The sequence below is a fragment of the Aquarana catesbeiana genome, linkage group LG01 (genome assembly GCF_042186555.1).
Source record: "Aquarana catesbeiana isolate 2022-GZ linkage group LG01, ASM4218655v1, whole genome shotgun sequence".
In the NCBI taxonomy this organism is placed as follows: Eukaryota; Metazoa; Chordata; class Amphibia; order Anura; family Ranidae; genus Aquarana; species Aquarana catesbeiana.
This window is the reverse complement of record NC_133324.1, coordinates 851,527,530-851,543,989: the sequence shown is the minus strand read 5'-3', so window position 1 is coordinate 851,543,989 and position 16,460 is coordinate 851,527,530.

Here is a 16,460-nt window from a genome sequence, read left to right as displayed (position 1 = left end):
TGAGGTCAACGTCTATACCCACATCATTGTGCCTTAACATATCCATGGGGGTTTTCCAAATGTCAATTTAAATGTCACTGTCAATGTATTTTTCGCAACAATCGCTTTGTTGTCTTTGTTATAATTTGTACTTTTCTGTATTTGTATAATAAAGTCTATTTTTATCTAATGCTGTACCGTATATTTGGGTACCGTGATAGTCCTAACCCTTCCTGGTGATTGAGGGCAATTTTTGGAGTAGCCCTTGTCCAATCTCCTTTCTCTGTTATATCAATACAGGATGATGGTACCCCCCAATTGTATATTTTGCTAATTTCTAGTGGCAATACCTCTTGACTTTATGATTGTTTTGGGTCGATGCATATAACATCTCATACACATGAGTGTTAGTCGTAGTTATTACTTCATGGAGAGACGGGGTTAGTCGATCTCTCAAATGGCACATTATCGTTAGTCATGCACTCAAAAGAATGTGTACTGCTATGGTCCTGTACTGGTGGAATTAACTCTATGTCCAAGGATAAAATTGCATTTCCCAGTGACACGGGTACTTTAATATTCAGTACTTGTGAAATTGTACCATAAACTCCCTTCCAAAAGGGGATTATATTAGGGCAAGACCAGAGTACATGGTACAATGTTCCCACAGCACCACAGATTCTCTAACAGGTATTGGAACTTTGTGGGGAGAATTTAGCTATCCTATAGGGTGTCAGATACCATCTGAAGAGGATTTTCTGTGATAATTCCCATAGATTTACACTCTTTGTAGCAGCATACTTGATGTGTAGTGCCTTTCGCCATTGTTCCAGGGAGTAAGAGGTATCTAAGTCCTTCTCCCAGGCAGTCATATGAGTCGTTTTCAAAAGTATATCCTTATTCTTCAGTATATTATAGAACAACCATATACCTTTAATCTTGGTGGTAGGGTTTGTGTAGTATTGGAGCACCCTCCTTGGCATCTCAATAGTTGTTTCCAAGTTGGAGCATAGTAGATGTGTTAGCCTATGGTATGTGTAATATTCTGAGTTAGCTAGGTTGTATTCTATTTGTATAGCCCTGAAGGTTTTAGGAGTTGGACCAGTCATTATATCTTCAATTCTTTCTATCCCCTTTTCCACCCAGCTTGAGACGTTTAAGTCAGGGATGATGTGTGCTAAGCTATAGGTAGGCATTGATAGCATGGAGGTAATAGAGTCCTGAGAGGGAGTGTTTAATAAGGCTCTCCATGCATGAAGTGATGCTGTGATGGTGGGAGAAAGTGATGCGTATCTAGGGTTGTATTGTTGGCTGGTAAGAAGAAAGTGATATAGATAGCCTCCTTTAAGTTGTATATTTTACAGTTCTTTCCATCTAGTATTGGGGCTTTGGGGGAACCATGTTTTGATTTGTGCTAATATTGAGGCAGTGTAGTAATCTTTGAGTACTACTAAGCCCACTCCTCCTGCATTCCTAGTGTTGATTAGTTTGGAGAATGCAAATCTTACCCTCCTCCCTTGGCAAAGATATCGGTTGATCATGAAATGGGCTTTAATAAAGAAGGTATTAGGGACTGGAATAGGGATGGTCGTAAATAAATATAGAAATTGTGGTAGCAGTACCATTTTAAAGGCTGCTAGTCTCCTGGACCAGGATAGTTCAGTTTTTGCTAGATCTTGAAGTCTGGAGTGTAGTTTGTCTATGAATGTGGAGTAATTTGCTTTGAACAATTCCGCCGTCTTGGGTGTTAAGGTGATGCCTAAGTAATTTAAACCAGTGGTGTTCCACGTGTATGGATATAACTGTTCCATTTTGTGCCTAGTTTTAGGAGGTATATTGATGCCAAGGATGTATGACTTAGTGGCGTTTACTTTGTAATAGGATATACCATTGAACATTTTGAGTGTTTGATGTATCGAGGCTAATGAGGTCTCCATGTCTGTGATCATGAGTATAACATCGTCAGCGAATAGACTAACGGTGTGTGTTGAGTTGCTAAACCTATGTCCTGTAATTTGAGGGTGGTTGCGTATGTAACTCACCAGAGGTTCTATGAGAAGGTTGAATATTAATGGTGAAAGTGGCCACCCCTGGCGAGTTCCATTTGTGATATTAAATGGAGTGGAAAGTACCCTCGAGGTGTAAACCTGGGCAGAGGGCTTGGAGTATAATGCCATAATTGCAGAAAATAAAGTGCCACTGAATCCAAACTTCTCCAATACCTTAGCAAGATATCCCCAATGTATCCAATCGAACGCCTTCTCTGCATCCAAAGCTAGGAGCTTCCCTTCAGATTTGCTTGGTGGTTCGAGGTGGAATCGAGGTGTGAGTCTGGGATAAGGTTGAAGTCCCCACATATCACCAGAGCTTCTTTTTGATGACCTTTCGAAAGGTTTTGTTAACAAAGCGTATTTGGTTAGAGTTCGGGGCGTAAAGATTCACAATAGTTATTGCAATAAGAACTCCTCTTTTTTTGAGTCTGCGTTTGCAGTAAAAATATGGGGGAACTGCCTATTTGTGCATTTTGGGGGGGGGGAACTATTGAAGTGCGTTTCCTGTGCACATGGGACATCGCTTTTGAATTGTTGGGCTTCCTTCCATAATGACTTACGCTTGACAGGGTGATTAAGTCCTTTGGTATTTATAGAAAGAAATTTCACCACCATGTGGACAAAGAAGGTTTAGTTGTTTGACATTCTGTGTGCATATAAGTTCTTTTGTTAGTGGAGAGCTCCCTCAAGTGGTCAAAACCGTTATAGGTTGTTTTGTTAAGTGCTAGTGCAGATCAGAGAAGTGTTGTACTCACATTTTGAAGTGCAGGCGTCTTTCCAGTTCTATTAATAGCCTGGCTATGCTGGCAAGGTCTCTTTAGAGGTGTTGATCTGGGAGGAACAGTAGTGGCTCCGTCTGAGAGCTGTAAAGGAATCTGTAAGTTCTGACTGTGTTGGAAAAATATAGTAAGAAGAAAAACAAAAATGACTATGAACATTAAAACTTGAACTTTGAATAACATTTTAAAGCTTTTCAAGTGAACATTGTGATTCAAGCATGGGTATTTCATACCCGAATGCAGCATTTTGCTGCTCAAGTGGTTTCAAGGGGGTGAGTTTGTGAGCCGAGAGAAGCTACTCTCCCCATAGAACTGAAGAGAATACTTATTTGCTTTCTAGGTGGTCAGTGTCTTTTAGCATTCTTATCCTTGACTATTTGCCATTCAGGATCCGCATGAAGAATACTCCTAGGGGAGTCAGGCCTGCTGACAGGCTCTGGAAGTATCTGCCATTCTTTGAGCAGAGATAGACCTTTTTCCAGTGAGTCTATGGTGAAGGTATGACCCTCTTTGGTAATCGTGATTTTTGTGGGAAAGCCCCATCTATAGTTGATCTTATGAATCCTGAGGGCTTTTGTGATTGTGGTGAGGCTCCTTCTTTTCTGGAGGGTGTATTGTGATAAATCTGCAAAAAATTGCAGATTTTGATACTGTGGGGGAATATGCTCCTTGGTGCGCATTACAGACATTAATTTTTCTTTTGCGTGGTAAAAATAACCATAGTATTACATCCCTAGGGATCTGGTCGGGGAGGTATAAAGGTTTAGGCAGGCGATGGATCCTGTCTATGATCACATCTAGATCCGTGAGTTCAGGAAGGATTTCTTTAAACAAAGTAGTGGTGTACTCCTTGCTGTATAGACTCTGGGATCCCTCTGATTTTTAAGTTATTCTTTCTATTTCTATCCTCCATGTCAGCCATTTTAGTTTTGAGCCCTTCTATTACCTACTCTTTTTCATCATGGGCATCTACTAAATGATTTACAGAGGCTGCAAAATCCCCCATCTTGTTTTCAATGTGCCCCACTCTGGATTCTACAGCCTGTATCTCCTTATTGAACTTTTGCATGCAGGACATCATGTCAGTTTGGAATGAGCTCCTTAGGGACAGTAACACGTCCTCTAGTACTGTGTCCATAACTGGCTGATTATTCGTTGGACACATCTCAATGCTGTCAGGCAGCTCTCTAGTGTCCTCTCCAGAATCAGTGCAGGGACTAGATGTGGGGCTGCATCCAAAGCCATCCATCCGGAATTTGGCTTTAGCTGGGCTTGCAGACTGAGGGGTATTAGGGTAGGATTGCTGGCTGCCTGGGGACCCATTATTTTGCTGACAGATGCAGAGTTAGCTGGGGTGGAGTGTGTGTTATAGGCTGGGGTGGATGTACGGCTGGCGCCATCTTGCCTATCTCCATGTGTCTGCCATGTAACAAAATCTGTCAGTTTCTGGGGCTTTCTGAGTTCTTTTCTTTTCTTGGCCATGGTCACCAATGCTATGGTGTGCAGATTGCTCTGTTTTTGGGGTGAAAACCCCCTCTGGAAAGTTGCTGTGTGCTGCTGTCTGTCTGTGGGAAGAGGAGCTCAGCTCTTACACTTCCATCTCTCTCTGCAGCCTGCCATGCCCCCTGTTCGCTCTTTTTAAATGTATTACCCAATAGGATGCATTGGCTAATGCACTTATTTAATATGCTCTTTAAAGCACACCCATCTCTCCTATGTGTTCTTTGTTCCTAAGATTTTATCCCAATTCATGCCTTCTAACAAAGTTCATAGTTTAGGGAAGTTGGCTCTTTTGAAATTCAGTGTCTTTGTATTCCCCTTATGTTTCCTATTTGTGTGATTTATACTGAAGCCAATTGACCTGTGATCGCTGTTTCCTAAATTGCCCCGTATTTCCACATCCGTGATCAGGTCTGTATTGTTGGTAAACAGTAGATCTGTATTGTTGGTAAACAATAGATTTCTAGTTGGTGCATCTTCCATCTGAATCGTGATTTTGTCCTGCAAGACATTAAGGAACTGGTGAGCCTTAGACAAATACGTGGTGCTAGGAGATCCATCTCCCCCTCCTTGCTCAGGTTAGGGGGCCTATAGCATACTTCCAGTAATATTTTCCCCTTAACTTCATCCCTTTGGAGCTCTACCCATAATGATTCCACCTCCTCCCTAGCTCCCTTAGTGATGTAATTTCTCACATTCACTTGTACATTATTCTTGATATATAGGCATACCCCTCCCCCATTTTACCCTCTGTATCCCTGCAATAAGGTATACTCTTGAATGGTTGCCAGCCAATCATGATAGCTGTTGAACCAGGTCTCTGAAATTCCCACAAAATCCAAATTCTCCTTGTACAACAGTATCTCTAGTTCACCCATCTTGTGGCTCCTGGCATTGATGAACATGCCACGTAGTTTAGACCGGTCGCATACTATCCTCTTATTGGGTGTTCCGAGATTGCAACTAGGACTTGTTTCTATACTTACCTTGGGTTTATGTGCTTTAGTCAACCTACCAATAATGCCCCCAATACTACCCTCTGGAATATGTTCTGTGCTGACCATCTCTACCTCTGGGCCCTCCCCCCCATCGCCTAGTTTAAAAACCCCTCTATTTTTTTGGCCATCTTTACTCCCAGCTGATCTGCACCCTCCTAATTTTGGTGCAGTCCATCCCTTCTATAGTACTGGTGATGGACTGAGAAGTCGGCCCAGTCCTCCAGGAACCCAAATCCCTTCTTACTACACCAGCTCTTCAGCCATTTGTTTACTTCCCTAATCTCCCTCTGCCTTTCTGGTGTGTTAAACAAGTAAAAGGCGCAAAATATCTAATGCAATATATTTCCTATGAGAATTATGTGCTAGGTGGCGTTAAACAAAGTCCACAGTCTTATATAATGGTATTGGAAAAAGTCCATAAGGTTCTTAAAGGAAACAAATTAATATTAGTTGGGGGGAGAAGGGGAGGGGGGCGGGAAAGGAGAGGGAAAAAAAGGGGGGGTTTGGGGTTCGGGGGTAATCAACTCTCAGGGCTGCTGTCATAGGAGACCATGTTCCCAAAAACTAGAAAGAAAAAAGAGGGAGAAGAGGTGCCTCTGGGTGCAGAATTTTAACATGTTTAATGTACAATAGCGATTTCATATAATGCACTCACATTTCCGTAGTTTTAAAAAGGCATGGAATATTGTCCCAAAACCTTTGGGTTGTCCTTGTTGTAGTCGATCCCTTTTAGCCCATCTGTGTGCATCCCAAGGTGTTGCAACGTCTGCAGCTAGATGTTGTTCAGCCGGCTGTGGTGGAGTCTCTCAGCTGGGTGAAGTGTCCTGTGTTGCAGGCACCGCTGGATGGTGCTCGGGTGACAGCTGCAGAGTCTTGCTTCAACACAAGGCTTGGAATGCAGGGAAGTGTCTAGGCGGGGGGATGACATCACCATACTGCGACGCATTTCATGAGCGTGCGGGCTGTCAATGACGTGAACGGCCGCGCTCCTTTCTCAAGCTAAAGGACATTGGCTGTGCCAGGTTAAAGTATATAGGAGCGGAGGAGGGGGAGTGGTTAAAAATGATGCACCATGATTGGGTAGTACATCGGAGTGGGAGTATGGTGAAAATGCTAATGGGCGGAGGGGCGGGACATACGGAGATGATATTTGTAATGTACATGAATATAAACATGAATGTAGACTATATAAAAACTATGTGAGAAAATATATAAAAAAAATATGAAAAATGTTTAAAATAATTAGAAGCACTTGGTCACAGGTTATCGCAAAGGGGAACATAAAAATATATAAAAATATATGGATAGAACAGATGGAGAGGACTGTGTACAAATATATATCTATATGTGGGTTAGCTGACATAATATGTGAATAGAACATATACAATATGTAAATAGAAATGATAATAAGGTTAAAAGAATCTTATGTCAGATAAATATGAATTGGAGGGGTAAGAAATACTTATGGGTACCCGCCATCCCCATGTGATAAAAAAAAATGATGAGAAGGTTAAAAAAAAAAAAAACGATGTGGATGAGAAGGACAAAAAAAAAGAATGGAATAGGTAAATACGGAAATAATATGGAACCTCTATAGGAATATTGGATGGATAGAGGTAATCAAAGAATGGTGGCTATTTCTATGCATTCGTTGATGCCTCCTGGTGAGAGGACCTCAAGGCTGTAGATCCAATAGGTTTCGTAGCGCACAACTTTTTGAATCGTTCAGCTGTTGGAAGGGATCTGGGAATTTGTTCTATTACCCAGACTTTTAGACCTGCGATGTATCCTTGGTGGGCCATGGCGAAGTGTTTGGGAACACTATGTGTGTCCGTGCCACTTCGATAAACCTTCTGTGTTCTCCAAAACGTTGTCTGAGGGGTCTGATGGTTCGGCCCACATAGATTAAGTTGCATGGGCAGGTAAGGCCATACACAACATATTCAGAAGAACAGTTGTAGAATTCCTGCAACGGATAGGTCTTTCCTTTGGTACAGAAGGTTTTTTGGCCATGCTCTACAAATTTGCAAGTCTTACAAAGCGCTTTCCGGCACTGATACATCCCAACTATAGGTATCAGGATTGGAGGTGGAACAGCAGTGGATTTTATTTTTCTGTGGGCAATTTTGTTCTTGAGATTGATGAAGTGTTGAGTATAGCCTCACATATTATACAGTGGTATATCGTATAAGAGTAGACATGTGCGTACTGAAATATTTCGTTTCAAAATTTAGTTTTCGTCCGAAAAATAAATTTATTTAGTTACTCCCGAAATTCGTTTTTCTTTATTTCGTTTTTCGTTAAAAACTTGCATTCGTCCGAAAATCGAAATGAATTATGGTCAAATCTGTCATTAAAGGCTTATGGTGTCTGTTGAATGTTCAAAGTAGATTAGACGGAGCAGCTAAACTGTACGACGTCGCAATCGTACATTCCGGTCGAATTTTCCGGGATGCATTTGACCGGAAATGTACGATAGCAGCATTGTACAGTTTGTTTAGCTGCTCCGTCAAATCTTCTAACTTTCGACAGACACCATAAGCCAAAGATTTACGTTTGCATGTTTTCGTTTCTGTGTCGAATCTTCATCGTTCATGCTCATTGGTCTACTCTGCCCTAGCAGTCAGCCAACCAAACTTTCACATTCGTTTCTCAATCGGAAGTGCAATGGCGGCCGCAAAATCCGACGCTGTGTCTGGCTTAGATATGGCAGCACCAGCAACCCATGAAAACATGGAGGAGGACGTTCCTGGGCCATCTATGGAGGCAGCAACCAAAAATGGGCGCAGGAGGGGGACACAAGCTGCAACCAGCAGGAAGCGTAACCTTATGTAGACTCACATTGAGTCCCAGGTCCTTGTAAGGGAAACGCTTCCTTGCTGGATGCAGCTGTGTGGCCCCCACTCCAGGGAAACCACTTCGGAGTGGAAGCGGGAGAAGTGGGAGGAGATCACAAAGAAGGTCGAGGAGACCTATCGCCATCAGCGTGACCCGACTGCCTGTCGCAAAAAATTCAGCGACATAAAACGGTAAGTAACGTGTCTGATTATTTATTTTTTTTACATTTTAACCACTTCAGCCCCAGAGGTATGGCTGCCAAATGACCGTGCCACTTTGTGCGATTCGGCACTGCAACGCTTTAACTGACAATTGCGCGGTGGTGTGACGTTGCTCCCAAACAAAATTGATGTCCTTTTTTTCCCACAAATAGAGCTTTCTTTTGGTGGTATTTGATCACCTCTGCAGTTTTTATTTACTTTTTGCTATATAAGTATCCCCAACAAATATATAAAAAACAAATTTTTTTCTCAGTTTAGGCCGATATGTATTCTTCTACATATTTTTGGTAACAAAAATTGCAATAAGCGTTTATTTATTGGTTTGTGCAAAAGTTATAGCGTCTACAAAATAGGGACAGTTTTATGGCATTTTTATTAATAATTCTTTTTACTAGTAATGACGGCGATCAGCGATTTTTATTGTGACTGCGACATTATGGCGGACACATCGGACACTTTTGATGCCATTTTGGGACCATTGTCATTTATACAATGATAAAAGCTCAAAAAATGCACTGATTTTACACACACACATAAACATATATTATTGCTATCACATGTGATGTCAGTAAAGTTAAGTGAAATTTTTTTTTTAAAAAGGAATAAATAATTTTCAATTTATCCTCCCTCCTGTGAAAAACCAAATTTGCGCATAGGTGTGCCTAGCCTACACATGAAAGCATAGTTTGCAGTTGCACATGTTAAATATATTATCGCCACAATCATTTTAAGAGGAATATTTCCATGCCCTTTATTTGTTCTTAGTTAGTTATCACTAAACTGAGCAGTAAGTGCTTTTAAGTTCCACTTGACCTGACCACCTGTAGGTTATGCCCCCTTTCTGACCAGGCCATATTCTGCTATTTAGCGCGTTGCAGCTTTAAACTGCACGCTCCTGCAATGTACTACCCAAATGAAATTTATGCTCTTCTCCCACCACATATAGAGCTTTTATTGGTGGCATTAGATCACCGCTGGGTTTTACATTTTTTGTTATTTAAAAATAAAAAAGTTAAATATATATATATATATATATATATATATATATATATATATATATAAAAAGTGTTACGGTGGCTGGACTTAACCAGCTTGCGGACCCGCCATATGTTTAGCAAGTGGGTTAATGCTTTGCAAAAGAAACAAGAAAGGAAATTTTACACTATACACAGTTCACACAAGCATGTAATAGAAAGGTGGACTGGAGTGGACAATGGACATTTACTCAGCACAATCCCAATCCTGTCTTTTATTATTTATTGTGCACCAAAAAAGCATACGTTTTTCTTACAATAAATTTGGTTAATAAATAAATGTGCAAACCTTGTGCTACATGAAAAAATGTGCCTAATCCAAAAATTCCATTTGCTTTGTTTCATTCTACGGGTTCATTCTACATGTGTTTCATGTGTTGATGTCATTTTCAGATTACAATTGTAGTTTAATTGTGGAACCCGTTTCTCTTCTCTTTTTGTTTTGCAGTTCCATAGCGCGTAAGCACAGGCAGTTGGGGGGGCGCAGAGGAAAGCAGGTGCCTCTCCTCCCCCATGAGAAGGAGCTCTTAGCAGCTGTAGGGGAGGATGAGATAAGAAAGCTGCTGGCTCATCAAGGTTGGTGGCAGCATTGCATTGTGTGCAGGACATTTTTTTGTCAAGCATGCGACGCAACATAGTCATTTACCATGATGTGTTTGATTTTATTTAAAGATTGTCTCCAGGCCCAGCGCCGCCGAAGGCAGAGGGCGGAGGAGCAGGAGTCCTCCACATCATCAACGTGCAGTAAGTACTGTAGTAGTGACACTAATACAGTGGTTCCTTTTCCATTTGTCCAGCCTTCCATTGTTGATTCCAGTGTCATTGCTTCTCGCTCATGCAGTCACAGGTAGAGCCTCTGCGATGCTCTGTCAGGTAACGCAAGCGATTGCGTAACTTACGTAATCTGACAGAACGTCTCCGCTCTGAACTGAGGTGCCTGATCAGTGGCGGTGCACTTAGCACTCGCCGGCGCAGCTGGAACCAGGACAGGTAAGTGCCTCGGATTTGGTTTTTTTTCATGATTTTTTCTAAATGGTGAATGCATGTCCCTGTAGATAAACATTAGTGACCTGCCCTGTATTGCCATGCTAATGGATAATTAATTTTATTTATTTACACTACAGTAAATTTATTTATGCTTATTAACATTCATCATTTCTCCTTTATAAATAGGTGTCATCCAGTCAGAGGGGGAGACTCAGGAGGAGCCTGAGGCAGCAATGCCCACATGTAAGTTAGTATAGTCTTGCTGGTATCTGCTGAGCGATCATATCACATATTTCAATGTTCTTGTACTAATGTGTGAGATTGTTGTACACTGCAGATTGTAATGTTCTTTTCTATCATTAATCAACAGCTACTGAGGTGTAGGAGACCTGCCCTGTAGAGGCTGCTGGGGATGCGGCAGAACAGCCAGACACGGCAGATCCAGGGAGTAAGCATAACTTTTTTTGTATTTTCCAGGCAAATATAGTATTTTAAATATGAAATGCTGATGGCATACCTTGTCTAGAATAGCTTGTGATTTATTCTGCAAGGCTTCGGTTTAGCTGGAATTATTAATTATATTAGTTCCCCTCTGCAGCTGATTCCAGTCTTCCTGTTAGCGTGACCTGTGCTTGTTATTTCCTCAATGTCCCTGATCACGCCACCTTCTTGCTGCAGTTCAGATTCCCAGTCTGAGCCAATCACTGTTAATCATTGTGAATAACACAGCTGGAGGGGGTGTGTCAGAAAAGAATCTTCAGCTATTGACTGGCAGTCCCTGGACTTGTTCAATCTCTGGCATGCCCCTAATGCATGCATTAACACTTTTCTCATGATGTTATTCCTGTTATACCCCCTAGCCTAGACCAGGAGTGAGTAACCTACCTAGCCTAGAACAGAAGTGGGGCTTATTCAACAATCAGTGGCCTTACAAAATTATCAACTTTAAAAAGTAGCCTGCTATATTTTATTAAACAACTTTTTATTAGGTCATCCCAAATGCAATGGCTTGAATGGCTTCTCTTTGGTGAGTGTAATGTTAAAAGCTGGTATAGCTGATATGTTTTTCTGCAAGTGCAACTGATCTTCCATATTTGCCAAAGTCAGTCAGTCTGGATGAGGTAGATTAGTTAGCACTTAGGCGTCCATTACACCTTAAGATTTTCTCCAGGCGCCCCAGCCGCCCGTGCGACCAAGTGGATAAAATCTTTGGGAGATTCCCCTTTACACTGCTCGATGTGTAGAGGGGAATCCCTTTGTACTCTGGCCGGGGAGGACACTCAGCTCCACCCCGGTCAGAGTACAGTAAAGTAGTACTACACCTTCCTGCACAGCTCTGCAAACTTGGTATGAAGCATCAAATTGACACAGACACCACTATCTCCTACACACAAATTGATTAGGTGCATCTCACTAAATATCAAAAATGGAAAACTGGTATGGAAGTGAAAACATCTCAAGATGTTACAGGATTGTCTACAAGGGATGGGAGATCTTTGCCTTTATATAATTTAAGGGTGTAGAAGCCATGTGTATTGTATTATCTATCTATCTAATGTATTTTCTTTTCTTCACAGGTGAAGTCTTCATCCTTCAACTGCACCCTGTGGACGAAGGCTTGGACCTGCCTGCGCCTGGTCGGACTGACTGTCCTTCCTCCCCAGTGGTTTTTACACGGCATGTTCTCCTCCACCCTTCATCAACATCCCCCCACCTGGAGAGTGACACATCCATTGGTGCCTCCTCCCCAGTGCATCCTTCTCCACCCGCTCCAGAACAAGTACACATCCCCAACCCTCCAGAGCCACATGTGACTGATTATCTGCAGCGCATTGTGGAGGTCCAAGAGAGATAATATGCCTTATCCTGGAGGCTGTGTCACTCTTTGGCCCACAATCGCCGGCAGCTCCGTCACTATGTGGCTCTGGAGAGGTGTCAACGTAGCCTCAGGAGACACCTGGAGGCTACGCGGTACCTTGGTGACCAGTTGGTTGGGATTAATATGTCCCTACAGCGACTGGTCACCAGGTTGGGGGAGAATGTACTTCAATTTTTTTTTTTTTATTTTAATTTTTTGTTTGTTTTGTTTATGTTAAAAATAAACAAAAATTGTTCAGAAATAATTGTTTTCTTGAGTTTTGCTTTCCTTGTTAGATTTGTGTGATGTTTATCTAAATGAACTAGTCCATATATTGTTACTAACTTATTAGAGGCCTTATAATTGTAGTTTTTCTACATTTAACCATCAGGCTGAACTTAGAAAATTGATGAGATTTCTCTCTACACTATTTCAATGTGCAAAGGGTAATCCCATGTATTGTGTCCAGTCACGCCGTTCAGCTTTCCCCCTGCCAGAATACACAGCAGATAGTTACAGCAGGGGTTACTATACAGTCCTCAACAGTTCACAGGACATAGGTTGCAGGCTTGCAATCATGAGAGCAACAGTTAACCGGACAGAGGTTCACAGGCTAACGCAATCACAAGGGGCAACAGTTCAAAGGGCAGTGTCATGGTTATGCAATAGAGTTTGTCTGTCATCATACCTGTCTCCATGTGTTCATCTCTAGAGACCAGCTGACCCTCACCTGACTGCTTTTGTAAGCTCTCCTCTAGCATGGCTCCACCCCTGCTCCTATCAGGGAACCCAATATTAACCTGTGCACTGCAAACCAGCAGTGCTGATCAACCATTGTGTGTTAGTTTTCGTGTGTACTGGCTGTGTTTCCTACGTCTGATTCCAGTTAACTGACTTTGGCCTGTTCTCTACTATTCCTGTCTGCTCGTGACCCTGACCTTTGGCGTGTCCCTGACCATCCCTGTTTGCCTGTGACCCTGAACCTTGGCGTGTACTCTGTTGTCCTTGTCTGCTTGTGGCCCCGACCTTGGCTTATCCCTTACTTGCTTGTTGTTCCAGCCTGCTGCCTCTTTCCTCTTCTCCTGTAGTCTACCGTGAGCATGAGCTGTGAGACCCTGGGGGCCGTGACCTGGAGCCAGACTGCAGCACAGTCCATCCTCACCACTAGGGGCTCTGGTGAACACCTGCTGGCTTTTAGACTCCACACCCTGGGGAATCTATGCTCTAGCTCCCAGTGGGATCTGTGTTAGTGATCCAGTAGACCTGCTTCCTGAACCTCCCAGGGTTTAATCCGAGTCAATATTTGAAATAGTTGGCTGTAGCAGGAGACAGTTTATTTGCAAAGGGCTGGAGAATGGTGCAAAAATGAGGTAAATCCAGGTGCCAGGAAGGAAGGCATCGAAGATTTTTAAGTGCACTCCTTTTATTGCAATTTTTTTTTTTTATAATAAACCATATTACGCTAGGGGTTCCCTTGCTTTTTTTTTTCCCTATGATTGGGTATGATGTTCCCGTAATACTCTGCAGTGGGACTGGATAAAAGGAGGCTTTGGAGTATATCTATGTGCAGTTTGACCGTCTTATTGACATAAGGGGTCAATAATAGTTGCTATGGAACCTCTGAGAAACGAGTCTCCCCCCTGGCGCTGAAGCAGAGATAACATCTTTGAGCGGGTGGTGCTCGCGAGCGGGACCAGGACATCGATATCCATCTGTCCCTGCAGACGGTTATATCTGCAAGCTCGTACCTCGTTATATAGGAGGTCCAACAAGTTTGGTAAGAGTACATGCATTACTGCTCTCCTGCAACTATCCTCATTGGGACTACCGGTGGCTGGGGAGTGTCCTTACATCTTTCACCTTTCCAATCTGATGAGATACACCAAAGGAACGGCTTGCCCTTCTCACATACCTTTTCTTGTAATTTTATTTTTTACGAACTGAATGGTGCGTTTTTCAAGCGGCCTGGATATCAATTGCACCTTTGAACTTTTTCACTCTTTTTTTCATATATTTTCTTCCATAGAGATGTATCATTATTTGCCATTTGTTATTTTGTTGCACTGTGGTTTATTTTAATATATACTACAGCTTCTGGTATGTTTCTAAGAAACTTTTCAGTCGCAGATTTGTTTCACTATATATGATATATTTATGCTAGCGCACAATTTTAGTTTATATATGATCCTTACACTTTATTGATATTTGAAGTTTTTTGTTGCAGCTGCATTTTGTATTTCAAACATTTTACTTTTATTCACGTTTTTTGCTCATTAGCGTGGGTTTTCCTTATAAAATTGTTCAATCCACAGCAGTCAGTCCTAGGGTTCACTACCTAGCGGTGCACTTCCGATTCCTACAGAGTGCATCTGTCATCTAGCCTCAAGGTGACCTGACAGGCAGTCATCATATCCAGGGCTTGAGTAACATGGCAGCAGGGTAGATTACTCACTCACACTGGTGACTTTGGACAATTGCAGATGGTCATGAAACAGGCGGAGGATCAGAGAGGGCCCTGGTGTCCCCAGGGTCTGAGATGGTAAATGGGAGGGGTCCTGGGCATCTGGATGCAGCTCAGCAGTGACCATGACCAACTAATTTATCTTGCATAGAATCACGTTTCCAACTGTATGCTTCTTTGTGCTATGTTGTGTTGGTAACATATTCTGATCCTTGAGTTGACAGTCTCTCCATCAAGAGGAACTGTCATGCTGTTGAGGTCATCTTTAATCATTGTCTCTTATTTCCAGACCATCAAACAAAAATGGTTAAATTAGCACATGTTGCTATTTGTATTTACAAAGATAGCAACACGTGAGCAGTAGCGCCACGTCAAGGCTTCAACCCTTGCTACTTTCCATTCACACAACATTCATTCATGCAATCACGCACACTCTAGTCACTCTACACAACATTCATTACAAAAAAGGGTGATGGAAGGAATAAAGGGAAAAATTTGGATTGCTTAAAACAATATAATTCTATTTAAATCTTGGGGTCACACCAAAGTCAAGTAGACAACTGCTATTGTGTCAAGTGGTAAGAAAATAAAAAAATTATTTTCCTCAACATTTGGATGGTTCCTCTGAGTCCCATCTATCTTCACTGCCCATTCACACAACATACATTCATGCAATCACGCACACTCAAGTCACTCTAGACCCATCTATCTTCACATGGTAACAATGATTCAGGTCGGGGTAGGGTAGGGTAACCCATGGGGAGGTTAAATTTGAGGAAAGTTTTTTTTGTTCCATCAAATGGGGTGTTAGTTGTGAATGGTGTGGGTTAAGGATATTCCAGTAATAGAGAAAACTCTCTCACTTTGCACAGTGGTTGGAGGACAGGATAGAAGTTGCTGGGCAACCAGGCAAAAACCAGGCCACAAACTTTTCTTACCATCCCAATAGGTCAAAGGGTACTCTGTAGGAAGCAAAGGTGCTTCATATATGTAGGCCCTGACCATTTCAGAGGCACTGCTCTCCTCTCGATTACCTGCTGCTTGACCTGCATCCACCAGATTGTCAAGTGCCTCTACCCAGCATGCACATCCTCCACTCTGTTGTTTTTGAGTGATGGTGCCAGGCCTTGGAATAGCAGACATGGCAGGTGAATCTTCTAAACCGGCTTCATCCGTCATACATCTCTGTTGCTGCAAATTCCGGACCCTTTCAATCAATTTTTCTTTCCTGTAGGAGAGGCTGTTGTCTCTGAGTGCCAGTTTACCTTTGATCCTGGGATCACACAGGGAAGCCAGCATGAGTTCAGGGCTTTTGCGGACACAGTCATTTAGCCGATCTTTTAAGTTAGCTTGTAGCTTTCTGATGAAAGACGCTACATCGGCATGAAGTGGGCTGCCACAAACAGGCTCACTGTTTTCTAGGGACGATCCCATCTTATCTATGAGGTAGGTAAACAAGGGTATGACCTGTCCTAGGCTGGCATTGCTCTGACTCAAGTTTTCCGTCACATTCCAAAAGGGTTTTAAGACATAAACGAGCTGCCCAATTATACACCAGTCATCACGTTCCTGTGTGGAATCAATCCCGATGCTGTGGCGGGATGATAGATTGTGGATGGCTGTCTTTTGCTCCAAAATGCGTTCCAGCATTTCCAGGGTATAGCTCCACCGGGTGCTGACATCTTGTTTCAGGCGATGCATGGGGAGCCCTGATTGTTCTTGCTCCTCCCTCAACAGTTGACTAGCCCCTACAC